General features: G+C 37.3%; 1 protein-coding gene across 3 annotated transcripts in view; it reads left to right on the forward strand.

The window, feature by feature from the left end:
* The window catches only part of SH3GL2 (SH3 domain containing GRB2 like 2, endophilin A1), a 253,693-nt gene that overhangs the window by 84,989 nt on the left and 141,545 nt on the right, over positions 1-27,159 (forward strand). The gene's annotated exons all lie outside the window — the stretch shown is intronic.

Consider the following 27,159-nt stretch of genomic DNA (forward strand, 5'->3'; position numbering starts at 1 on the left):
TGCCAGGATTTTGTACTAGAAATAAAATGACATTCTTGTAATAATGTGAGTTACACGAAAGAACCCGAAATATGGTCTGTGTGTTCCTCAAACCTTAATAATCATTGAAGAGTACTTGAGGTGATATCCACTTGATGTTTCCATGGTCAAAAAACTAAAGCATATTTTTGTGAAAACATAGATAAATGGTAATATAAAGGATAAAGCAGACCTGCATATCTTATAGATTCTGGTCTTATTTGGAACATATTAAATATGTGAAAGTGCTCATGTTATTTCCTTGTTTTAGAGCGTCTTAAGCTTTCACTTTACCGCATAGGAGCTCATGGAATACATGATTTCCTCCCCTTCACTGGTCACCCAGGTATCCTAATACTAGAACCATAAGAATGCCCCCAAGCTTGGATTCTGATACCTTGTCACTGACCCAGACCATTTCTCTGATTCTTTTTTTTTGCTATTTGCATGAGTCTGCCTTTTGTCCATATACCATAGACAGTTAAATAGAAACAAAGATTGTGTATTCTGTTTCTTGGCTTTGCTTCCTGATTCTTTTTTATTGTTGTTGTTTGTTTTTTACTGAACTTAATTACTAAGATATAATTCTTTTTAATATCTGGCAGGATAAGCCCCTCTCCCTTTTGCTTTATTTTTTTCTAAAAAGGTCTTAGCTGTTAATTTTCCTTTATTCTTCTCTATATGCATTTTATGGGCAATGCACCAAAGTTAAAATTAATTTTAGGGAAATTTGACATCTTTACAGTGATGACTCATCCCATCCATGAACATCTTTCCATTTATTCAAGGATTTTTAAATGTACTTTAAGGTTTTAACATTTTCTCCTTGGGGATGTTGGGTAATCTTCATTAGGTTATTTCCTAGATACATTGTTTTTGTAGCTATTATAATTAATGCCTTATTTTCCTATTTTCTAATTGATTATGACTGGATAGAGAAACACTGTCGAGTACATGTGCTGGTTTTATAGCTGACAACTTTGCAGAGCTCTCCCATTAGTTCTCCATTGCCTTATTAGCTACACCTCTTTGTTTTACTTTTCAGTGTCCTATTGGTAATGAATTCTCTCAGATTTTGTCTAAAAGATCTTTATTTTATCTTATCTTTAAAGATATTTTTGTTGGGTAAAGAATTTTAGGTTAATGGCTTTTTCCTTTCAGCACTTTAAAAAATGTCCTTTTCATATTTCAAATATTTTCCCATCTTTAATATTGGTATTACTGAACTTGTTTCAAATTCTTATTCTGGTGGTCCCCTCTCATTGCTTCTTTGGTTACTCTCCCTCTAGTTTTTGTTCTGTCTTTAAACCACCTGGAGTTTGCTTTTACTTATGGTAGGAGGCAGGAATCTTTGCCATCTCTTCTTTTTCTCTCTCATCGGTCTTGCCTGTGGTTATTCTAAATTAGTAGCCTTTAAAAACACCATTTTTAGTTTATTAATCAGCTTTTTTTTGGTCTTCTTCCTGTTCATTGATTTCTACCCATATCTTTATTTCCCTGCCTTCTCATTTCTTTGACTGTATTCTCTTGGTTCTTTCTTCTTCTATGAACTGAATTACATTTTAAAAAATTCTTTTGTAACCTTTATTTTCTATTACAGGTATTTAAAGCTCAAAATTTCCTTCTGGTACTGTTTTAGGTACATCCCATAAATTTTGGCATGAATTCTTCCCTTGTCTTTATGCTTTAGGTATTTTATAATTTCCCATATGATTTCTTCTTTAAATCACATTATTATATTCATTATTGTTTTTACATATATATTTATATATATAGATCTATACAAATATAAATAAATAATTTACCTGTGTAAACATACAATTTCAGGTAAGTGGGATGTCTTTTATTTGTTTCTACTTTTATTTTATTGACATCAACATAGTCTGAATTTATGTAATATTTGAGGCTTCTATTTTAGTCTATGAAATGCCCAGGATCTGTATGTGTTCCATCAGTGCTTAATAAGAGTGAATAACCTTGGGAAGCAGATGTGGCTCAACTGATAGAGCGTCCAACTCCATATAGGAGGTCCAGAGTTCGAACCCAGGGCCTCCTGGTCTGTGTGTTGAGCTGGCCCATGCACAGTGCTGCCATGCGCAAGGACTGCCATGCCATGCAGGGTGTCCCCCGTGTAGGGGAGCCCCAAACACAAGGAGTGTGCCTTGCAAGGAGAGCTGCCCCACCTGATAAAAGTGCAGCCCGCCCAGGAGTAGTGCTGCACACATGGAGGGCTGACGCAGCAAAAAAGAGACACAGATTTCTGTGCCGCCTGATGAGAAAGCAAGCAGACACAGAAGAACACACAGGAATGGACACAGCAGACAACGGGGGTGGGAGGGGGAGGGGAAGGGAAGAAGAGAAGTAAATAAAATCAGTCTTTAAAAAAAAGGAGTGAATAGCCTGTGTTTCTAAGGTTCTATATGCTATGGGTTGTATCACTATTATTACATTTTTTTCCTATAATTCCTGAGAAAGGTGTCAATATGATATGTAATTTGGTATTTTAATCTTCAGTTTCTAAGGGGAGCATATTAAATTATCCAACTAAAATAGTTGATTTATCTTTTTCTCCCAGTAGATCTGTTGCTTGTTTACGTATGTTATTTAGAGGTGCTGTAATTAAGTACATATACATCTGTGAATATTGCATTTTTGTTTTACATTATTCTTTTTACAAGTAGGCAAATTCCCTCTTTATCTCCTGTGATGTGTGTGGCCTTAATTTTATCTGATAGTGAGATCACTGTACTGTTTTATGCTTTTCTTAGATAATTTTTTATAATTTTAATGTTGACAGAATCATGGATTTTAGAAAATCCAATCTGTGAATCTGACTTTTGGTATTAAGTTTAATTCATTTACTTTTATTATAACCACTATTTTATCATCTTTTTTTCTCTTTACCAAGCTTGTTTTCTTTTTTCCCTGCCTCCCAGTAAAAGTCCTTTCAATCCGATCTTATATTTTTGCCAGTTTTTGGAAATTCTTGATTATTATTCTTTAACTATTTTCTTCCATCTGTTTACTTTTTTGTATTCTTCTGAGACTCCCACTAATACTTCTACTTCTAACCTTCAAGTCTTGTAACTCATTTTTTCACCTCTTTCTCCTTTCTAGTTGCCATCTGTAGATTTCCTTGATCTGTCTTTCTCAGACACTGTTGAGTTGTTTGGGTTGTTGCCTTTCATACAGAGTGCTTGTGATCCATAATAATAAAATTATTATGCCCCATAATTTTCTCTGGACTGATTTCTAATTCCTCTAATATTATTTCACATGCCTTGGTAAAGATGTCTACCTAAACTAGGAAATTGTAATGGAAAAAAGGGGAAAATGCAAGAAAAGATAATTATAGGCCACTTTCATTCATGAATAGAGATATAGAAAATCTACAGAAGATATTAATAGATTCAAACTGTGATAAAAATAATAAAAATAAGAATATATTTTGACCATGTAGATTTTCAGGCCATGTTGCTCCATTATTTCCTTATTAAATGTTCTCACTGGTGACGAGATTGAGAATGACTTGGCTTTTCTCTGAATGAAGAATTAAGACCCTCTCTGCAGCAAGAGTTGTGTACGTTTATGGGAAAACTTGTCTGGGACTGGGCTTGTCCAGTAGAAAAAGTAGGATAAGAGGGAATTCCAAATTATTGAGTGCTTCCCGTGTGTTAAGCTCTATGTTAGACACCATCATTCCATAGTTGTCTGGTTTAATTACAACAAAAATCCTCAGAGAAACAAATAGCTGCCATTCCATTTTAAAACTAAGCCTAGAGAGAGTAAATGAGTAAATGTGGCAAACAGCAAAGTTAGGAACAGAGTTGGAAGGTGAGTCGCATAGTTGTGGATATTATGGGATGGCACAGTCATGAAAAGGAGCATGAAAAAATCATAAGGCTTGAGATTATAGAATTATTGCATAATGACATATGTGGAATGGAGTGAGAGAAGACCACTGTGTGAAAATGATGCAGAGAAAGCAGTGTTGGAGCTCAGAGGGACCTATCTTTTAGACAGAAGCATGAAGGGTGAAAAGCAGTTCAATTTAGGGTGGGCAGATTGGGTTAGTTCTATAAAAGAAAAGGACAGACATGTTCTTGGTGAACGTTCATGGTGGCATTTCATAAGAGGCTAATGTGGAGGATACATGATTACCCAGATAACAAAAGACTAGAGTTTTTTTTGTTTTTTTTTTTAACCCTAAGAAAGTAGTTGGGAAATATGTTTACAGAGGAAGGCTTTTGCCAGTATATATTCTGCATTTAAAATCTTGATTTTTCTAGGGCTCTAATTAGTAGCTCACTGCTAAGTGGCATCAAGCCAAGGAGAGAGCAGCCTGTGAGAGGACAAGTTAAATGGAGACTCCTATGAGAATACTCTTCCTAGTCAGGTGAAGAAAACCAGGGTGGAAAAATTAATAATTCTCTGACTGTGCCCTTCTGCCACCCTCCAACCCCTGCTGCCCTGTTGAAGAATTAATTGTCCTTTTTCTGTGTCTTTGGTCATATATCATCTTTACTATGATGATTACAGTGTATTACTATTTCTGTTTTCTGTGTTAATTTCCAGACCTCCAAAATGAAAAGGAGACGTTAACATTTTTCAGTGTCCAGTGAAGCTTTGTTAACCAAATGAATGTATAAGCAGTAATTGAAAATGTAACAGGAGATATGAATCTTGCCTTTAGATGATGTTTTTTATTTATTTATAAGATAGCTCTGTTCCTGAGCCAGTGTGCCTGTCAGTAAGGCTAGTCCAAAAGTATAGATGAGAGTGCTGAATGAATAGAATTTAATGATTAATATATATCATTATGTCTAGGAATCAGAAAAGAGAGAATTAGGAAACATCTAGAAAGAAACATTTATGAAAATAAAATGATAGGTAATAATGAGTTTAATCACCATGACTGTAATAACCAGAAGCTGGTTTTTTTTTTCTCTCTTTTTTTAAAAATGTTACATTCAAAAAATATAAGAGGTCCCATGTACCTACCCACCCCCCTCACCCCAGTCCTGCCACGTCAACAACCTCTTTCATCATCACGGCACATTCATTACATTTGGTGAATACATTTTAGAGCACTGCTGCACCACATGGATAATGGTTTACATTGTAGTTTACACTCTCCCCCAGTCCACCCAGTGGGCCAAGGCAGGACATACGATGTCCAGCATCTGTCCCTGCAGTACTACCCAGGACAACTCCAAGTCCTGAAAATGTCCCCCACATCATATCCCTTCTTCCCCCTCCATACCCTCAGCAGCTACCGTGGCCACTTTCTCCAGAAGCTAGTTTGAATGAGAAATAGCATGCTGAAGGATGTGACAACACATTATTTTGTGACAGAAAGGTGGTATGCCACTGTAAGTTCGCTTTAAAAATATAATTATGGAAAACGAGGTAATAGCAAAAAAGAAAAATAACCAACTTCTGGTAACGTGAATATTTTCCATTTAAATCTGTTAATTTTAACGACAAAGATATGTTCCTCCCAGAGGAGGGGATAGGATCTCTATAGTAAGGTTAAATAAGCCCTAGAAATACATAGTTGAGTGTTCTGCAGATGTTCCTAGATCAAACAGTTCTTTGCAGTTCCTTTGAAAAATCCCTCAGCCGAGGGAGGTGATGAGAAAAATTTGATCAGCATGCAGTTTCCTTTTCCTCTGGAAATGTTTCAGACCCCTAAGAGGATTGAAGCCAGGATTCATGCATGGAAAGCCTTAAAGAGGAAAAAGAAAAGCCATATTTTAACAGGTCAAAGGACTTTAATTTAGTATAAATAAATACCCAGATAATTTTTCATTGCCTTGTCTTTCTGAATTCACGTAGTCCTCCTTTTTCCAAATAACTGTAAAGAATGACACCGAGGAGCATAAATACAGGCTTTTTCTTTTTCTTTTTCTCTGTCTCCCTACCAAGCCTCTGGTGGAAAACGTGGGTATTTTACTCTATGTTCTGACTTTACATCCCTTGGGGAAAACTTGGGTATTTTACTGTATGTTCTGACTTTACATCCCTTGGGGAAAACTTGGGTATTTTACTGTATGTTCTGACTTTACATCCCTGATGGAAAACTTGGGTATTTTACTGTATGCTCTGACTTTACTTCCTTGATGTAAAGCTTGGCAAGAGGTGTCCTGTAGCTTGGGAACTGGTGAACTTGTAGCTTGGGAACCGAGTTCATTCAAGTAAAGTATACGACAAAATGATGTAGTGTTTCAAAGTATATTTTATATGATGAATTTGATTTATGTACTTTGTACATCGAGTATGAATAGTCAATTTTCAAGTGATTTAAAAAGGAATTTATTTTATATTGCAGCTTAGTGACCCCCCAAAAATCCATAGTATATATTTTTAAATGTATCATTCTAAAATTTTTTTTTTTTTTTTAAGATTTATTGTTTCATCAGAGAATGTGGCAGAGCTCCCCAGGATGGGAATTCAATTGCTTTAATCCCTTTAAATATGTCTTCACATTGATTTCTTGCCTCCATGGTTTCTGATAAGAAATTTAATCTTATTGAGGCTCCCTTGTATGTGACATGTTGCCACTCATGACTTTGAGAATTTTTTCTTTATTTTTGGCATTGACAGTATGATTATAACATGGCATGGTCTACTTGGGTTTATCCTGTTTGGAGTACATTAAGCACCTTGAATGTGCATTTCCATGTCATTTGTAAAATTTGGAAAGTTTTCTGCCATTATTTCTTGTATAGTCTGTTTCTTTCTTCCCGTTTTGGGATTCCTACAATGCAAATATTGGTATGCCTGCTGTTGTTCCACAGGTTTCTCAACTCTATTTACTTTCCTTTATTGTTTCCTTTCTGCTTCTCAGATTAGATTATTTCAATTCTCTTATCTTTAAATTGATGGATTCTTTCTTCTGCCATCTCCAAACTGCTGTTGATCCCATCTAGGGAATTTCAAATTTCTGTTACTGTGATCTTCAGCTTTGTTTGGTTTATTTTCATAATTTCCACATCTCTGTTGAAAGTCTCTGTGTTCAACTGTCCTTTTCCTGATTTCCCTTAGTTCTTTGTCTAAGTTGTCCTTTAGCTCTTCCAGCTTAGGACTTCTTAAGGTTTTTATCTGGAATGTCCCAGGTGTGATCCTCCTCTTTGATGGTTTCTAAAGCTTTAATCCTCTCCTTTGCCTGGGCCATTGCTTCTTGTTTTTTTTTTTTTGGTATGTTTTGTACTATTTTTTTGCAACATGAACAGTTTGGATATTGTCATGTAGAGGTGAGTTTTCCCATCTTGGCAGAAGTGTGGACAATACAACAAACATGGGATGAATATAGTGCTTGACTTGTTTTCTTCAGTCCCTAATTAGTTGTGCCTTTCAGTTCACCTCTAGTAGGTCTGTTTCCTCATTTATGAATTAGAGATAGTGATAAAAATTTCTGCCTCACAGGCAGTTATGAGGACCAGGTAGATAATGTGCCTGAATGTGCCTTGTAAACAGGGAAACAGAATATAAATGCTAATTGTTAATATTCTGGCCACGTAAAAACAGTGTGATTTTAGGCTATTATTTTTTTTTTTAAAGATTTACTTATTTCTCTCTCCTTCGCTACGTTCTTCTCTACGCCCAACCCCCCCCCGCCCCCCCCAATTAGGCTATTACTTAACCTCTCTATGCCCTGGATATATAATATGCAAAAGAGGGTTAATAATAGTTGCTCTTTCTTAGTGTAATTATGAACATTACATGAGTTAAAATATGTAAAGCCCTTTAAATAGTGGCTGACACACAGTAAATGTTGGCTGTTATCTTAATTATTATACTTGTAGCACAAGAGGTTGGCCCTACCTTTCTGTTACCCTGACTGAAGCTTTTCAGCATTCACATTTTATAGTGCTCTGAGCTTTAAGAGTCCATGTCATTTTAACAGTTTAATAAAAATTGAATGTTGTACAACAGATAGAAAGGCACATCCAGAATTATATTAATTGACTGTAGATAGGAAGTTAAGATGTGAGAAGGTGCTCTATATTAACTCACACTTGAGACTGAATTGTTTAGAAATTTTTATCTGGTATTCATATCATATATTCTTCTCTGGCTGCAGAAAGTCTGTTTAATGGACAGTGATTAAGATGCTGCTCCTTTTACAGTCATTACTAAATAATTAATTTAAAAAAACAACAGTATGGAGCATCCGCCACTGTCCTAGGAGAAAACATTTTTATTTTCTTGTAAAGTCCATGTAATGTTGATATGATTTTCCTCCGGGTATAAAACTTTCCCAGGAAAAAGTAAAATCCAGATATATTTTGTTTAGACAATTACAGCAAGTTGAGTAGCCATTTCTGATTCCTTGTCTCTTTAGTAGCTAATTATAATGCTTTCTTTTTGTTTGATTTCTCCTAGTGACATATTTTCACTCCCTTTCTCCTTGGGATGTCTAAGAAAAGCTTTATTTTCTCTGGATTTCACTGGACATTGCATCGAATGTGTGAAAGTAAATGGATTTATAACAATTAATTAAAAAGCAACAAATAATATTGTACATTTTATACCTGTTATATATGCCAGTCTCAGGACTAGGTATTTTAATACATAATCTAATTTGAATCATATAAGAATATTGCTATATATTATTCCTGTGGCACTGTTTTTCCATTTTTATTTTTTACCTATATTAGATGTTTATTTGAAGTTGAATTGACACTGCATTTAGAATAAGTACTCTACAATATACTTACTTGGGAGGGTGGCTGTTGGAAATTATTGGGAGTGAGGGCGTCTGAAATCCTCCAAGCTGCCCTACCAAGGTTCCAGAAAATTCACCATGAGAAATGAGTTGTTTGGATTAAGTCTTCTCTTCTGTAGGTGCCCCTGTTTAAAATGCAATGTCTCTGGAGGGGTAAATGATTGTCATTAACACCTAAGTAGGAATTCAGTTATCAGATTATCTCCTCTGAGTAAGAGTTGTGCTGAAGTCTTAAATAACTTTTAATGGGAGAAGGAAAAAATGTGATGGAAATTTTCTTGCTCATTGTTCTTTCCTTGGGCATTAGCTAGAGGTAGAACTGGGAACCCAGGATGATAATATAGAGTAGGGAGGAAGTGTAGGAAAAGGGACATGGGGTAAGCCAAGTGAACACTGAAGCCCCTCCCTGTACTAACATTGGGATCCCAGATTCTGAGGAAAAGTCCTTATTTGGTTCTCTGTGGTCCTCAGCTGTGTTTCCTGGAGCCCTCTTCAACGTCACACACTGGCTCAGCTGTAGGTGCTGCTACTGTAGGATTGGGTTTGCCAAAACTGTTCCTGAGTAGCCTTGTAAGTTTTGATGAAAGTGGCATAGAGCTGTCCCTGGAATGTCTGCCATTGAAGTAAGTGGGCTAGAGAGATGCTAAGGAATGAGTGGAGGTTAGAAAAATATAGTAGTTAATCTCTGGTCTATATCAGGGAATGTTATATTTAAATGCCCCCTGAAATCTGAGTTAGAAACAGTGGTAAAACAAATGAGTTTACTCTCAGGGTTCATTGATTATTTCATCTGATATGGTTCAGAATTATTACTATTTTTATTTGTTGAAATGAAGTATTACTACTTTAAAGTTGAAATTGGCTCTCTTGGGAGGCTAAAGAATCTGTGATGATCTCCAAGCTCTCCAAGCTAAACGCAAAGCAGTTGAGAAGTCAGGAAGTATCTTATTTCTAGTTTAAGACTCACTGCTTGACAGTAATTCATGTCCTGTTAAGACAGGAAGACAAAAATATTCCAATTTTCATAATTGGATTCTTGATCTTGACTTCAGGTCAGAATCTATTGAGAGACAAGAGTTTTCCCCAGTCTGTAAATCAGGATAATGTTACCTGCCTTTGAAGGTGATCCTAAGGATTAAATGAGACTGTGTATTATACTTAAGAAAACAGGCTTGAATTATGACCCTACCACATATTCGCTATATGGGCAACTTTATGTAATCTCTTTGAGCTGCAGTTGTCTCACCTTCAAAACTTTGCTTGTGACAAGAACTTAATGAGAGGATATATGCAAAATCCCCAGCATCCCTTAAGTAGAACTTGCCATTCAGATGTGCTTTCTTTTGCCAGGACTGTGTTAAATTTGAAATAGTTGCCAACATTGAAACATGAGATGATTTTGTTTTAAAGATCTGGATTTCAGAAATCAGAGGACTGAGCAACATTGTACCTGCACCTCTGGGTGGCTGCACTTCTCAGACTGTGTACCTGTGGACTGCCTGTGGCCTGCCTTGGCAGGGACGTGTTCTCTGGTTGTCCACAGCACCTCCACTTCCTGCTGCCTTGTTGCCTGTCCACTCACTTGTGCTGTCTAGCTAATCCTGTAGGCACTTATTGATATCCCACTATATGGAAGATTTGTATTAAAACATATGGAGCACTGGGTATTGTATTTGGCACACAACAGGTGCTCAACAGTCTGATGCTTTGTCTCTAAACTAGGCTCTGTGTCAGTTGACTGGGTGACTTTTAAGTGCTTAACTCTTGAGGTGCAGTTGGTTGCTTGTTTGCTTATTCTAGTAGGAGAGTATCATCAGAGCTTGGAGACTACTGGATTGGAAGCTCTTTTTGTTAAGAGGCAGCACGGTGTAGTAGAAATTATAGTTGTTGGCACTTAATGCTTGTATAAGTAACATAACTTCTTTTGAGTCTTACTTTCAGTAAATGAAAAATATGTATAATAATATGTATCTCATAGATACATTAGGATAGTTATGATAAGATAATTTTCCTGTACTCTTTCTGTTCTTGACTTCTCTTTTGACACCTATAGTCAGAGAAGATACTCTGTAATTTCAGTAACTTGAAATTTACTTGAAATGACCCAGGTATGTTCTGTCTTGGTGAATATTCCATGGGTCTTAAAAATAATGTTTATTCTTCTTTGCTGGATGGCATGTTCTATAAAAGTCAGTTAGATCTTATTGACTGATGGTGTTGTTCAGTTCTTCTTTATCTTTGCTAATTTTATTCCTAGTAATTCTATTAGTTGCTGAGAGTGGGGTATTGTAGATCTATAATGAGATGATTTGTATTATATGCCTGGCATGGTGTGGCCCAAAAGAGTCAGTCAGCTTAGCGGATGCTTAATGATGGCATATTAGATCTTCAGATATTTGCAGGCCTGTTGCTATATGGAAAAGGGTCGTCTGCCCCTCTTTATGGCATCAGAAGGTATAACTAACGTAAGGAAGCTGTAGGGGAAGAATCTTTGACTCTACTCAAGAAAAATGTGTTCAGGCGGCGGACTTGGCCCAGTGGTTAGGGCGTCCATGGGAGGTCTGAGATTCAAACTCCGGGCCTCCTTGACCCGTGTGGAGCTGGCCCATGCACAGTGATGATATGTGCAAGGAGTGCCATGCCACACAGGGGTGTCCCCACATAGGGAAGCCCCACGCACAAGGAGTGTACCCTCTAAGAAGAGCCACCCAGCGTGAAAGAAAGTGCAGCCTGCCCAGGAATGGTGCTGCCCACATGGAGAGCTGACACAACAAGATGACGCAACAAAAAGAAACACAGATTCCGTGCTGACAACAACAGAAGTGGACAAAGAAGACGCAGCAAATAGACACAGACAACAGACAACTGGGGTGGGGGTGGAGGGTAGGGGAGAGAAATAAATAAAATAAATAAATATTAAAAAAAAAAGAAAAATGTGTTCTAATCCTAAGGTTTCCCGTGAATTCAGTAAGAGTCTGTCACTATTAGCTCTCCAAGGTTGAAAAAATTAGTGTCATACCTCTGTCTCCCTCAGGGTTTTGAGTAAGTTTAGGTACTAGAACCCCCAATTCCTTCCTTTAAAAATGTGTTGGGTAGGTTGGGCTTCTAATTTTCAGTCTGACTCTTGTGATTCAGATACCAGGCTCAAATATTTGCTCCTCTTTGGGATGCTAGCATCTAGAAATACATTTTCACATTTCATAGTAGCACATGTGAAATCATATGCTTTCTGTTCTCTGGCTAAATCTTTTCTTAATTAAACCTCTTGGAAAAGGGTATATTCAAATGCAAGAGGTAGGAGCCTCAGGCTTTGTATTTTAACAAATCCAGTCATTCTTGAAAGTCAGAAAACATTTTATTTTTCATTCCCCCAGTTTCTGGAGAAAGTTGTCAACATTTTAGACCCCTTTTCTCCCTAGGATTAGGAGAGACTAAAACAGATAGGTATCTTGTTAAAAAAATATAAACAACCATCATTTTTTCTGGAAGATCAGTATTTAGCCTTAGCCATAGCAGGGAAAATTCTAGGATTCTGGAATTAATAAATTAGAGGTATCTCTTAAAAAATACGGAAATGAAGAGCCTTAAGAGAGAAAAGACTTGTAGACTAGAATAGCACAAAATCCTTTTGTCTAGTCTCTATCATCAGCCTGAGTGGGGATTAATTAGTCAGGACCTTCATAGACCCATAGATTCAAGATGTGAGTGCTGAAATAGACCCCAGAGCATCTATCCTCCTTTTAGAGAGACATTTTTCTGTTTTGTTTTTATCTTTATGCATTGATTTGTATTGTTTTCTATACTTACTGTCAAATAATACAGTCTATTTGAGCTAAATTCTTTGATATTTCATATTTGCTTTGGAGCTTAGAATACAGTTAGTTGCTGAATGCAAATGTTCTTTAAAAATTGGGTCCAAGATTTGATATGTATCCAGTAGTTTTTCCAAATCTTTCCTTACCCACCTTTTATCTGCTTGATTGATTATATGTTTCTTAGAAAAAAAGTGTTAAAATCTCCCACAAAATTGTGGGTTTATCGATTTCTTTGTAATTCTATCAGTATTTGTGTTATGCTTTGAGGCTATTCATAAAGGCTGAAGGCCAGGGGTTCTAAACAAGGGTTCCATGACCTTGAATTGAAATTCAAAATAACATTATTCTTGTGGGGACATTTTAGTGTGGGTGTGATAGATATTTTTAAAATAATACACAGAATAGTGTGGACTTAGTAAGGTGTCCATCGTTTTCATCTGACTGGCAAAGAAGTCCATGGAACAAAAAAGGTTAAGAACCCCTGCTCAAGGCTGTCATAAATTCTAATGCATTCAATTATAACATTGAGACACTTTAAAACAAGAAGGCTTTTATGATTAAAGTATTTTCCCCTGATAATAACATAGCTTCACTGAATTTTTAAAAACTTTTTACTGTAAAATAACTTTAAACTTACAGGAGGACACTTGAAAAAATACCAAGATCCATGCAGAGTACTCCAACATACACCTCACTCATATCCACCAAATTTTTGCATTTTTTCTGATTTGCTATATCATTCTATCTGTACATCCTTCTGTCTGTTTTTCTATCATCTGTTTTCTAAATCTTTGAGAGGCGGTTATATACATTGTACCCCCCTGTACATTTAATACTTCCCTATACATTTCCTAAGAACAAGGATATTCACGTATATAACCACCTTTAGTAGCGTTATCAAGTTCAAGAAATTTAACATTGATATAAGGCTTATAGTTTATATTTCTAGTTTCATATATCCCAGTAATATCCTTTTGGACCTTTTCTCCATGATTAAATCCAGTCTAGGATCATGTATTGCATTTAATTGTCACTTCGCCTTTAGTCACACCCTTTATTTATTTATTTATTTATTTTTTTTTGTGCATCAAATTTATTTAATTTCAGAACATTTTTATCCACTCCGAAGGAAATCTCATAGACCCAAAAGGAGTTACCCCACCTTCCCCACTCCCCTCAACCTCTGCCAGCCATTAATCATTGTTCTGTCTCCCTTTATTTGCATAGTATGGTGGGGGTGGGGGGTGCAGGAACCTCATATTTTTTTATTTTTTTTAAATTTTTTTAAATTTTTTTATTTTATTGACTTTGTAATAATATTACATTAAAAATATATATGTGAGGTCCCATTCAACCCCACCCCCCCATCCCACTTCTCCCCCCCCCCCCCCCCCCCAGCAACACTCCCTCCCATCATCATGACACATTCATTGGATTTGGTAAGTACATCTTTGGGCACCTCTGCACCTCATAGTCAATGGTCCACATCATGGCCCATACTCTCCCCCATTCCACCCAGTGGGCCCTGTGAGGATATACAATGTCCGGTGATTGCCTCTGAAGCACCATCCAGGGCAGCTCCATGTCCCAGAGATGCCTCCACCTCTTATCTCTTCCTGCCTTTCCCCATACCCATCAACCACCATGTCCACTTTTCCCAATCCAATGCCACCTCTTCTATGTGGACATTGGATTGGTTGTGTCCATTGCACCTCTATGTCAAGAGGAGGCTCAGATTCCACATGGATGCTGGATGCAATCCTCCCACTTTCAGTTGTAATCACTCTAGGCTCCATGGTGTGGTGGTTGTCCTTCTTCAACTCCATCTTAGCTGAGTGTGGTAAGTCCAGTAAAACAGTTTGTAGGTGCTGGAGTCTGTTGAAGCTCAGGACCTGGCTATCACATTGTCAGTCCAGAGATTCAAATCCCCTAAATGTATCTTAAACCCCAACATTAACTGCACCTCCAACACATTAGCATGAAAGTCTTATGAAGGGAGATCCCATCTGAGTCCAGATTCATCACACATAAACACCATTTCCAAAGAGGGGCCATCTGACCTGGTCGTTAACCCCATCGGCCATGACCATAACTCCCATGGGTCTCTTTAGCCCTCAAAGGAACCAATATCTGGGGGTTGTATCTGCTTTATCTGTCTCTCTGACTCTGCTCAGTTGTGCATAAGGGCAATCCTTCTGCCAGCCTCCAGACTCTTTTTTAGAAACTCGTAGCCATATAAACTCATTTCTCCTTTCCATTTCCCCCTTACTTTAGGTCAAACAGCATTTTAAAGTCATGTTATTTTATGTAGACAGGGATATTCTGCTGATCCGCATTGAACCTTCCGTATAAGGTCATTTTCCAGTTGCATCATCAGTTGGTAGTTGATAGTGGTCCCTCGGTGCCAGGGAGGCTCATCCCCGGGTGTCATGTCCCACGCTGGGGGGAAGGCATTGCATTTACATGCTGAGTTTGGCTTCGAGACTGGCCACATTTGAGTAACATGAAGGCTGACAGGAGGAAATGCCCAGGCACAATGTTGCTCTAGGCCTTGTTCTTATTTTAGGCTTATCAGCTCACAAGCATAGTCATTAGCATCCGGGGCTCACTGTTGAACCCTCACTCCCTCCCGGTCCCCGCCGCTGCACCTGGGAGACTGTTGCTGCTCCCCTAGGGACCACGACAGAGCACCACTGGCCAGGAACCCAGTACCCCCCCTGCTGTGGTTTTTAATTGTTACCACTATGAGTATATCCAAACATTACCATGCACCCTGGACATATGTTCTGTACAGCTCCCTGTCAGCCATATATCACCTGTCAATGGCATCCCATACCAGTATCCCTCCATTGCCATTGTTGAAACACTCTGTGATCCAGAACTCCCCGAAATTTGAAGCCCAATATAATGTCAGGGTCCCTTACTAGGGAATGGCATATAGCGATGGGTTTAAAGGTTAGATAAAGAACACGTGTTTACTTGGAAAAAATTCTACATCCTATCTTTTTCTTTTTTTTTTTTTTTTCCCCCTAATTATTCAGCTTCTCTTCACAGGAGCCCTAGACCACAGCAATGCATATATATAATGTACAGCACTCCCATACATCCACCACAAAACCTTTTCCCTTCCACAGTGCTACTCTTACACCCTATTCACATCATATTTACTTAACGTGATGTATAGAGTCTGAGACACTAGCTTTCTAACAAGGTGACATCTGTGCTTACATTATGGTGCATACTTTAGGATACACAGTTTTTTACATTCTTAGTTATCCTATGTTTTACATTATGGTTTACATTATCAGTCTGTTATCTCCTATATGTTATGGTGTAATATTACATGTTTTATATCCATCCTTGTGTACTCTCAAGAAACTCCTCTCTTACCCCCCATTTACCTTGGTTCCACACATTTAACGTCCATTTTCCCTTCCACCTTGGTGCCCACAGTGACAGCCAACCTCCGTTTCCCGAGGAGCCACTTCCAGATATAGATGGAATAGTGTTCAGGGCCTAACTTGCTCAACTGCCCCAATGCCCTGGGAGCCACCCTTTCTCTCGAGGGATACAGTTCCCTCTATGTGATGGCATTAGTCCTCCCCAGGATGTGGGTCCACCCCCACTCTCACTACTTGGGTTTCTACCCCATAGTGTCACCCACTCTGGCAGAATGAGCATTTAGACATTCCCCAGGAGCCCGTCCTGCATCAGACCCTCCCCTCCGAGCATTCTAAACAGGTAACCCTCTTTATTATATTTTGATATGATTTTCTCGGCATTTTACTCTCCACCAACACCTGACCCTCTCCTGTGTTCGTATGCTACCCCTCCCTTCCCCCACTTTTGGGCAATGTTACCCACCCGTCCCTCCCCAGCCACCCTCAAACCCGCAAAGCCCCAACCAAAGGCAACCCCTTGCCCCCCTTTTATCTCTTCTTTGTGTTCATACTTACCACCATCTCATCTTAAATTCCACCCCTGCAGACATCGGCTCACATCCTTCCTCCACCCTCTGATTTCCTGTAAGCCTATCGTTCAGTCTCTTGCTATCTAGGGCAGCTTGGTTATTTCATATCATTGAGGTCATGTAGTATTTGTCCTTCAATGTCTGCACACCCTTTTTTTAAATTGTGGAAACATATATAACAAACTTTCCCATCTCAACCACTCTAAAACATGCCATTCCTGTTTCAAGCATGGGAATAATCACATTCACAGTGTTGTACTACCCTCACCTCCATCAATTATCAGAACTTTCCCATCACCGCAAACAGAAATCCTACTCTGTGTTTATGTTAACTCTGCATTCCTCTTCCCCTTGACCTCTGGTAACTTGTACTCTATTTTCTGTGTCTATGATTCTGTACATTCTGTCTATTTCATTTAAGTGGAATCTAACAATGTCTATCCCTTTGTGTGTGATTTATTTCACTCAACATGTTGTCTTCAAGTTTCATTCTTGTAGCATGAATCAGAACATCATTCCTTTTTAAGGCTGAGTAACATCCCATTGTATGTATATACCACACTTGGTTTATTCATTTATCTGTTGATGGACATTTGGGGTTGCTTCCATCTATTGGTTGTTGTGCATAGACTGTTGTGTACATTGGTGTACAAATATCTGACCAGGGCCATTCTTTCAGTTCTTTTGGATCTGTTCCTAGAAGAGAGATTGCCTGGTCATATGGCAGTTCTAAGCTTAACTTTTTGAAGAGCTTGCCAAACTGTTTTCCATAGTGGCTATATCATTTTACATTCCTGCCAACAGTGTACTAAGGTTTCTATTTCTCTGCATCCTCACCAGCATTTTTAATTTACATTTTATGTAATAGTCATTCTTTTGGGTGTGAGAGTAGTATCTTGTGTGGCTTTGATTTGCATTTCCCTAATGGTTAATGATATTGAGCACCTTTTCTTGTACTTATTGGCTATTTGTATATATTCTATAGAGAAAAATATATTCAAGGCCTTTGCCCAGTTTTAAATTGGATTGTCTTTTTGTTGTTGTGTTGAAGGACTTCTTCATATATTCTGGTTATTAAACTCTTATTAGATGCATGGTTCCTATGTGTTTTCTTCCATTCTGCTGGTTGTCTTTTTAATTTCTTGATATTATCCTATGTACAAAAGTTTATAATTTTGAGGAAGCCTGTTTTATTTGTTTATTCTTTTCTTGCTCACGCTTTCAGTATAAAGTCTAAGAATCATTTCTCTGAAGATATCGCCTTATATTTTCTTCTAAGAGCTTTATAGTTTTAGCTCATTATTTGGGTGGTAGATTCATTTTGAGGTAATTTTTGTGTATGGTATGATGTAGTGGTCCTTTTTTTTTCTTTTGCATGTGGATATACAGTTTTCCTAGCACTGTTCATTGAAGAGACTATTCTTTCCGCATTGAGTGGAATTGATTCCCTTGCAAAAGTCAATTTGCCATGGATTTTTGGTTTTATTTCTACATTCTCAATTCTATTCCATAGGTCTGTATGTCTGGCCTTCTGCAAATATCATACTCTGTTTTGACTACTGGAGTTTTTTTATTCATTTTGAAATCAGGAAGTATGAGTCCTCCAACTTTGTTCTCTTTCAAAATAATTTTGATTGTTTGGGGTCCCTTGCCTGTCATATGAATTTGATGATTTGCATTTTCATTTCTGTCTAGAAATCTCGGACTTTTTATTGGAATTGGGTAAAAATTGTAAACTGCTTTGGGAAGTATTGGTATCTTAACAATATTAATTCTTCCCATCCAAGGGCGTGGAATATGGGCAGTTTATTTAGGCCATTGTTAATTTCTTTGAGTAATGACTTTTAGTTTTCTACATACAAGTCCTTTACATTCTTCGTTAATTTTATTCCAAGATATTTGATTCCTTTAGTTGCTGTTGTAAAGGAATTTTCTAGATTTCCTATTTGGATTGTTTATTCCTTATATATAGAAAAACCACTGATTTTTGTGTATTGATCTTATATCGTGCTACTTTGCTGCATTGACTTATAAGCTCTAAAACTTTCTTGTAGATTCTTCTGGACTTCCTGTATATAGCATCATATCATCTGTGAATAGGGATAGTTTTACTTCTTCCTTTCTAAGCTGGATGCCTTTTATTTCTTTTTTTTTTTTTTTTTTTGCCTAATTGCTCTGGCTGTAACTTTCAGTACAATGTTGAATAGGAGTAGTGATAGTGGGCATCCTTGTTTTGTTCCTGATCTTAGGGAGACAGCTTTCTTTTTTTAACTATTGAGTATGATATTAGCTGTGGGTTTTTCAAATATGCCTTTATCATGTTGAGAAAGTTCCCTTTGATTCTTATTTTTCTGATAGTTTATATCAAGAAAGGATTTTGTTAAATTCTTTTTCTGTATCAGTCAAGATGATCATGTGATTTTTATTCTTTCCTTCTATTAATTTGGTGTATTTCATTGATTTTCTTATGTTGAAGCACCCTTGCACTCCTGGGGTAAACCCCACCTGATCATAAGGTATAGTCCTTTTGGTGTTCCATTGAGTTTGTTTTACTAATGTTTTCTTGGGGATTTTTGCATCTATATTAATAAAGGATATTGGTCTGTAATTTTCTTTTCTTGTGGCATCTCTATCTGGCTTTGGTATTAGGGTAATGATGACTTAATAGAATGGTTAGGGAGTCTCCTTTTCAACTTTTTGGAGGAGTTTGAGAAGGATTGGTGTTAATTCTTTGAATGGTTGGTAAAATTCACCAATGAAGCCATCTGGTCCTAAACTGGTCTCTGTTGGGAGATTTTTGATTACTGATTCAATCTCTTTACTTATTGGTCTGTTGACATCTGCTTCCGTTTGAGTCAAGTTAGGTAGTTTGTGTGTTTCTAGGAATTTGTCTTTCATCTGGGTTGTCTAATTTGTTGGGGTACAATTATTCATAACCTCTTATTATCTTTTTTATTTCTGTTAGGTTGGTAGTAATGTTTCCCCTCCCCCTTTCATTTCTCATTTTTGTTATTTGCATTCTCTCTATTTTTTTTGTCATTCTGGCTAAAGATTTGTCAATTTTATTGATCTTTCCAAAGAATCAATTTTTGGTTTTGTTAATTCTCTCTACTCTGTTCTTATTTCATTTATCTCTGCTCTAATTTTTATTATTTCCTTGCTTGTACTCACTTGTGGTTTGGTTTCCTCTTTTTCTAGTTCTCTAGTTGGGAAGGTTAGATTATTTGAGGTTTTTCTTCTTTTTCAATTAAAGCATTTAGTTATAAGTTTCTGCTAACTTTGCTGCATCCCATAAATTTTGGTATGTTATGTTTTTGTTTTCATTAGCTTCAAGATAGTTCCCTGTGAGTTCTTTAACCCACAGGTGGTTTGAGTGTTTTAAGTTCTTCATATTTGTGAATTTTCCAGGTCTTCCTCTGTCGTTGATTTCTAGCTTCAATCTATTATAGTTGGAGTAGATACTGTGTATGATTTAAATTTTTAAAATTGTTGAGACTTGTTTTGTGACCTACCATTGTTGACTAACTTTCTTTTGCTGTATTTCTTTTCATCCCTTTTGTGCCCCTATATTTTATATGTCTCTTGTAAATAGGATATTGCTAAAATTTTTGAAAGTGTAATATGGGACTTGTTTTTTTAACTAATGAGTTAAATATCAAACATTTACATTGGCTATGAAGATTGCTATGTTAGGATTTACTTCTTTCATACATGTATTTTCTATTTACCATGGTTTTGCTTTATTTGCCTTTCCCTATATTATGTGTGTATTTTTAAAAAATTTTGATTTTTCCATCACCTGGTTTGGACATTATGCATTCTATTTCTGTTAAACTTAAATTTTAACATACAGGCATTAATTGATTTTACAAAGGATGACTTGAGGTTTCAGTAAAGTTTGTGAATCAAAGAACTAGGAGTATATTCTAGTATCGAAAAACATGACCACTCAGGGTTCTGAAATATTGATCTTGATATGGACTGTGACTCAAGTCTGATATGTCTTAGTTACTTGTTAATTATATTCTTATTAATGGTTCTGGGGAATTATTCATCATAGTGATGTCAGGAATGGTATAAATCCACTCTTGGATGATTTATTCCATGTCTGAGCACTGCAGACTTACTGTTAATGGATCTTTAATTAAAATGAAGTTTCTGCTCCTGGATGAATTTGAGTAGGAAAATAATCATCACCAAAAAGTCTTAATAAAAAACAAAACTTCCTTATGAAACTAAGAGTATTTATTAAAATAACATTAAAGACTTGTTATTTTAATTAGTGCAGTGAATTTCTTTTTAATGCATGGAGAGAGAGACCCCTGAAATTACCATCTCTTGGTTATTATCGCTATCACTGGCACTTTTTTTTTAATATAATAAACTTTTATTTTTAGAGAGGATTTAGATTACAGAAAGTTATATTGAAAGTATAAGGGATTGGGAAGCGGATTTGGTGCAACAAATAGAGCATCTGCCTATCACATGGGAGGTCCAGGGTTCAAACCCAGGGCCTTCTGACCTGTGTGATGAGCTGGCTCACGTGCAGTGCTGATGCACGCAAGGAGTGCTATGCCACACAGGGGTGTCCCCTGTGTAGGGAAGCCCCATGTGCAAGGAGTGCACCCCGTAAAGAGAGCTGCCCAGTGCGAAAAAAGTGCAGCCTGCCCAGGAGTGGCACCGCATACACAGAGAGCTGACACAGCAAGATGACACAACAAAAAGAGACACAGATTCCTGGTGCCACTGAAAAGAATACAGGTGGACACAGAAGAACACACAGTGAATGGACACAGAGAGCAGACTACTGGGGCTGGGGGTGGACCAGGGAATGGGAGAGAAATTAAAAAAAAAATCTTAAAAAAAAAAAGTATAAGGGATTTCCATATATCACCCTCCACATCTTCCTCTATTAATAACATATTACAATTATGTGGTACATTTGTTATAATTGATGAATAAATATTGAAGCATTGCTACTAACCTAGGTCTGTAGTTTACATTGTGATTTACACTAAATTCCAATGCCCTAAAATGCCTATGTTCCATGTATTATTCCCTCTTCCTCTTCTCAGAACCTCTGGCAACCACTGTCTTTTTAACAATGTTACATGTTCTTCCATTATTACAGTATTAAAAAGTTTACTTTGTCCATGGTTGCATTCCCTCCTTAAGTTTGTTCATTCCTCAGTCTTGAGGATTCTGGGATGGTGATGCCTGCTCTGCCTTACATTTAGAGGGGACTTACATCTTATGAGGCAGATGGAAGGAACTGTTTTGCTTGCAGTTGTAGATACTGTCTGGTTTTGGGGATGGGAGTTGTCCATCATCATCATTTCATTAGTTCTCCTGGGCAAGTCCAATGATTTGGAGAGAGGTCTTGACCCACAGTTCTTTTGAGATTGAGGGCTCAACCAGTTTATGAACAGACCAAAGATGTAAGTCTCTGAGACATATATTTAATGAATTGGTATAGTGCTAAATACAAGCTTGAATAAAAAGGGTAGAAGAATCATGTGTAGGGACATTATAAATGAGTCTAACTCAGTTACATTGTTGAAATAGGTTGTCATATATTTCAACCAATAGGGTGGTGATTTTAAGGGGTTATGTGCCTTTCCTATTGTGTGGATGGCTCTACAGCCCTCAGGAGCATGCCTATTTGGGGCTTGGTTCACAGTGGCAGTTAGTGAGATCTGCCTGAGACATGCATAAGTGTAACCTCTAGAAAGACCTCCCAACTCATTTTGAAATCTCTTAACCATAAAAATTCTTTTGTATTTGATGTTTCCCCATTTTTATCAAGGGCTTTTTCCAAATGTATTGCTGGTTGGTGCTTGGTATTAATCCCTTGGTGCCAGGGAGGCTTATCCCTGGAAGTCATGTCCCATGCTGGATGGCATGGGAGGACAGGGAGGAAGTGCATTTATTTGCTAAACTTGGCTTACAGAAAGCCCACGTTTCAATAACAAGGAAGTTTTCAGGAGGTAACTCTTAGGCAACAGTTATTATTAGGGTACATTTCAATTTTACAAGAATTAGTCTCATTGTTAGAATTGTTACATGCATTAATGTTGTTGGCTTGACATATTGGTCTGTTTTTTTTTATTAGGCAGTGCCCATGTACTTGAGAATTCTTGCCCCTCTATTTGAGAATGTAGCAGGACTATCCAGGAAGGGAATTTAATATTTTGTTGTTGATTGTGTGGGTCTTCCACCCACTGAGATAACATCCTATGACAAGATGAACACATTCATATTCCATAGCAGCAAGCCCCAGGTACACCCTTTCCAACACATTCCCCCACCACCAACACCCTAGATCAGTGACCCTCCCTGGCCATATTTGCCAAAAGAACATTCCTACCATTGTATTTTCAACCACAGACCTCCACCTCCCCAGAGTTCATCTGTTCCTTCCTCCAGCCCTCCCCCATGTTCCACTGATAGTTTAACCCCCGCCCCCCCCAGCACTACTTACCCTCTTATTTCAGCACTGTCCAACCCACTCACATCCCTGCACCATCATCACCCCCATCCTCTGCCAAACCACCACCTTCCAACTTATCATTAAGTTCTGTCCAGTTTGAGCATTGGTTCACTCTCTCTATTCCCTTTCTGTCTCCTGGTTACCTAGCTTCCAGACTTTATCTCTGTGAGTCTGTTCATATACTTAGCTCATATCAGTGAGGTCATGCAATATTTCTCTTTTAATGACTGGCTTACTTCATGCAACATTAGGTCTTTGAGATTCATCCATGTTACTCTGTGTGCTAATACTGCATTCCTTCTTACAGCTGAGTAATATTCCATTGCATGTATAAACACAGTTTGCTTATCCATTCACCTGTTGATGGACACTCAGTTTGCTTCCGACTTTTGGCAATAGTGAATAATGCCACATAAACATTGGTGTGCATATGTCTGTTTATGTCCCTGCTTTCAGTTTGTCTAGGTATGAACCTAGTAGTGGGATTGCTGGATCATATGGCAGTTCTGTAGTTAGCTTCCTGAGGAATGGCCAAACCATCCTCCACAATGATTGCACTGTTCTACATTCCCACCAGCAGTGGAGAGTGTTCCCATTCCTCCACATCCTCTCCAACACTTGTAGTTTTCTGCTTTTCAATAGCAGCCATTCTAATAGGTGTAAGATGATATCTCATTGTAGTTTTGGTTTGCATTGTCTAGTATAGTGATGATGAGCATCTTTTCATGTGCTTTTTAGCCATTTGTATTTTCTCCTTGGAAAAGTATTCATATTTCTTGCCCATTTAAAAAAAAAAAGATTTATTTACCCCCTCACTGCCCCCTCCCCCATTGTTTGTGCTTGCTGCTTGCTCTCTCTTTGCTGTGTGCTGTGTGTCTTCTTGTCTTTTTTAGGAATGGAACCTGGGACCTCCTGCATGGGAGGGAGGCACCCAGTTGCTTGGGCCACATCCGCTCCCTGCTTGTTGTGTCATCTAGGTGCCTCTTCTCTTTGCATCAACTTGCCATGCCAGCCTGTCATGTCAGTTTGCTGTTTTCTTTAGGTGGTGCTGGGAATCAAACCTGGGACCTCCCATATGGTAGGTGGGTGCCCACCTGCTTGAGCCACATCTGCTTCCCTCTTGCCCATTTTTTAAATGGGTTGTTTGTCTTTTTGTTTTTGAGAAGTAGGATTTCTTTATATGTGCTAGATATTAGACCCTTATTGGATAAGTGGTTCCCAAATATATTTTTCCCATTGAGTATACTGCCTTTTCACTTTCTTAATAAACTCCCTTGAAGCACAAACATTTTTAATTTTGAGGAGATTCCACTTAATCTAATTTTTTTCTTTGTGCTTGTGCTTTGGGTGTAAAGTTTATGAAACCATTTCCTACTACAAGATCACATAGATGCTTCCTGACGTTAAAGTTCTAGGAGCTTTATGGTCTTGGCTCTTATATTTAGGTCTTTGATCTATCTTGTGTTAATATTTGTATAGGGTGTTTTGGATATGGATATCCAGTTCTCCAACACCATTTGTTGAAGAGGCTATTCTGTCCCAGTTGAGTGGGCTTGGTGACCTTGTTGAATATCAATTGCCTGTATACTTGCAGATCTATATCAGAACTCTCAATCCATTGGTATATGTCTGTCCATACATACATACCATGCAGTTTTGACCAATGTAGCTTTATAGTATGCTTTTAAGTCAGGTAGTGTGATTCTTCCAATTTTGTTTTTCTTCTTCTGTATGTTTTTGGCTATTTGGTGCCCCTTGCCCTTCCAAATAATGTTCAAATTTGGCTTTTCCAGTTCCATGAAAAATGCTGTTGTAATTTTTATGGGAATTGCATTAAATCTTCAAATTAATTTGAGTAGGATAGATATCTTAATGCTATTTAGTCTTCCAATCAGTGAGCAAGGAACATTCTTCCATTTATTTAGGTCTTCTTTGATTTCCACTACTGGAACTTTTAAATGAAAGAGAAGTGAAAAAAATACTGAAACAAAATTGTTTTTCTTCTTTCTTTAATATTTTTCCCTTGGAAAGGATCTTGAGGTTTAACTTCACTGTATTTTCATTTTCAGAGCTTTCAATGAGTGTGAATAAGTGAGTTTGCTAGCAGATAAAGAAACAGCTGATTGTGAATGTTATTAGGCTTAAATTTTAATGAAATATTTAAGTTCTTTTCATCTCTTTTGAGTTAACAAAAAACAAAACAAAACCCATGAATATATTTGCAAAGTGTGCTTGCTACTAATATTTCTCTTACTATATATAATGTCAAGAAATATGTTGACATAAAACAAAATCAAATTATGGTGACTGTGATGTGGAAATTAGAGTAGACTTCTGTAATATTCAGTTCTTGCTTTGCTTTGCATTATTATTCTGAGATGCACATGTATCACCAATATCTCTTTGCCTTACTTGTTCTTTAAAAACGAATATTATAATGATCTTCAATTCACATAGCTGCTAGACAGTCAAGAGCTTTGAAAAGGCACATTTTTTCATTAAAAAATATTAAAGTACATTAATAACACAGAAGCTTCTTCTGTGTTATTATGTGACAAAGAAGGGAAAGTGATATTGACTCTATGAGATGAGAGAAATATAGAGTTGTATAGAAAATTCAGAAGTATTCTTTGGAAGTTATATTAGTTTCCTAGGGCTGCCATAAAACATAATGCAAACTGGGTGGCTTAAAACAGCAGAGATGTATTGTCTCAGTTCTGGAGGCTGGAAGTTCAAAGTGTAGGCAGGGCTGTGTTCCCTCTGAGACCTGTAGGGAGAATCCTTTTCTACCTCTTGTAGCTTCTGATGTTTGCTGGCAATCCTTTGGGCTTCTTGGCTTGTGGATGTGTCCCTTGGACCTCTGCCTGTCTTCACTTGGCTGCCTTCTCCCTGTATCTCTCTTCTTATGAGGACACCATTCCTGTTGGATTAGGACCTACCGTAGTTGTCTAAACTCATTCTAACTTGAATACATCTGCAAAGACCCTATTTACAAATTAATTTGCGTTCACAAATACCAGGAGTTAAGCTTTCAACTTCTCTTTTTGGGGGATGTATTTCAACCCCAGAAAAGCAGGAATCAGGAAATACTTTCCAACCACTTCCACACTTAAGGTTTCTTTCCTAGTCCTTTCTCTTTCCTGTTCATTTCCTCAATTGTCTTAGAGATGAGTGACCTTTCAAGGGGAGATTCTTTGAGAATACAGAAAATTTAAGAAGATTTTTTGCTTAATTATGTTTGTTCACATTTCTTTGATTGTATTTTAAAGAAATGGATACTTTATTAACTTTTTATTTTGTAATGATTTCTAACTTACTGAAAGGTGCCAAATGTAATATAAAAACTCCCATCTATTCTCTTTACCCATGTTCACAAGATTTAACTGTTTGCTCCGTTGACTTTATTATTTGCTCTTTCTTTCTTATATATTAATACATACTGATTTTTTTCTGAGCCATTTGAGAGTTAGTCAGACTAGTGGTTAACAATTTCAATGCTTATCTCCTAGGAACAAGAACATTTTCTTTGTAACATCAGTACAGAGATCAAAGTCAATAAAATTTACATCTAATCTATATAGCTATGAACCTTGTTTTTCAAAAATTGAAACTTTATGGTTACCATAGGTCCCGAGTGGAGGGTGAGAGAAGAAGAGAATAGAGGGAACATAGGGCATTTTTAGGGCATTGGAATTGTTCTGCATGATCTTGCAACGATGGATACAGGCCATTTTAAATTTTGTCAAAATCTATAAAAGTATTCAGTATAAATGTAATCCATAATGTAAACCATTGACTATGGTTAATAACAATGCTTCAATATTTGTTCATCAGTTACAACAAATGTACCATACTCATGTTAGATGTTATCGTAGGGGAAAATGTGAGAAGGGGAGGGGGTGTGATATAGGGGAATCTCTATATTGTGTATGTGACTTTTCTGTAACCTAAAACTTCTTTGAAAATAAAGTGAAAATAGGACACTGGGGGAGCATACAGAAGAAATTGTCACTGCACAAAAAAGATAACATCTTCTGGTGATAATTCACTCTTTAAGCATCTCCTTATTTTCATGCACAACATGATGTTCCAGGCTCATCTTCTACTTTCTCTGCTCCAGCCCTGAAATGAGTTA

The sequence above is a fragment of the Dasypus novemcinctus genome, chromosome 8 (assembly GCF_030445035.2).
Source record: "Dasypus novemcinctus isolate mDasNov1 chromosome 8, mDasNov1.1.hap2, whole genome shotgun sequence".
NCBI classification, from domain to species: domain Eukaryota; kingdom Metazoa; phylum Chordata; class Mammalia; order Cingulata; family Dasypodidae; genus Dasypus; species Dasypus novemcinctus.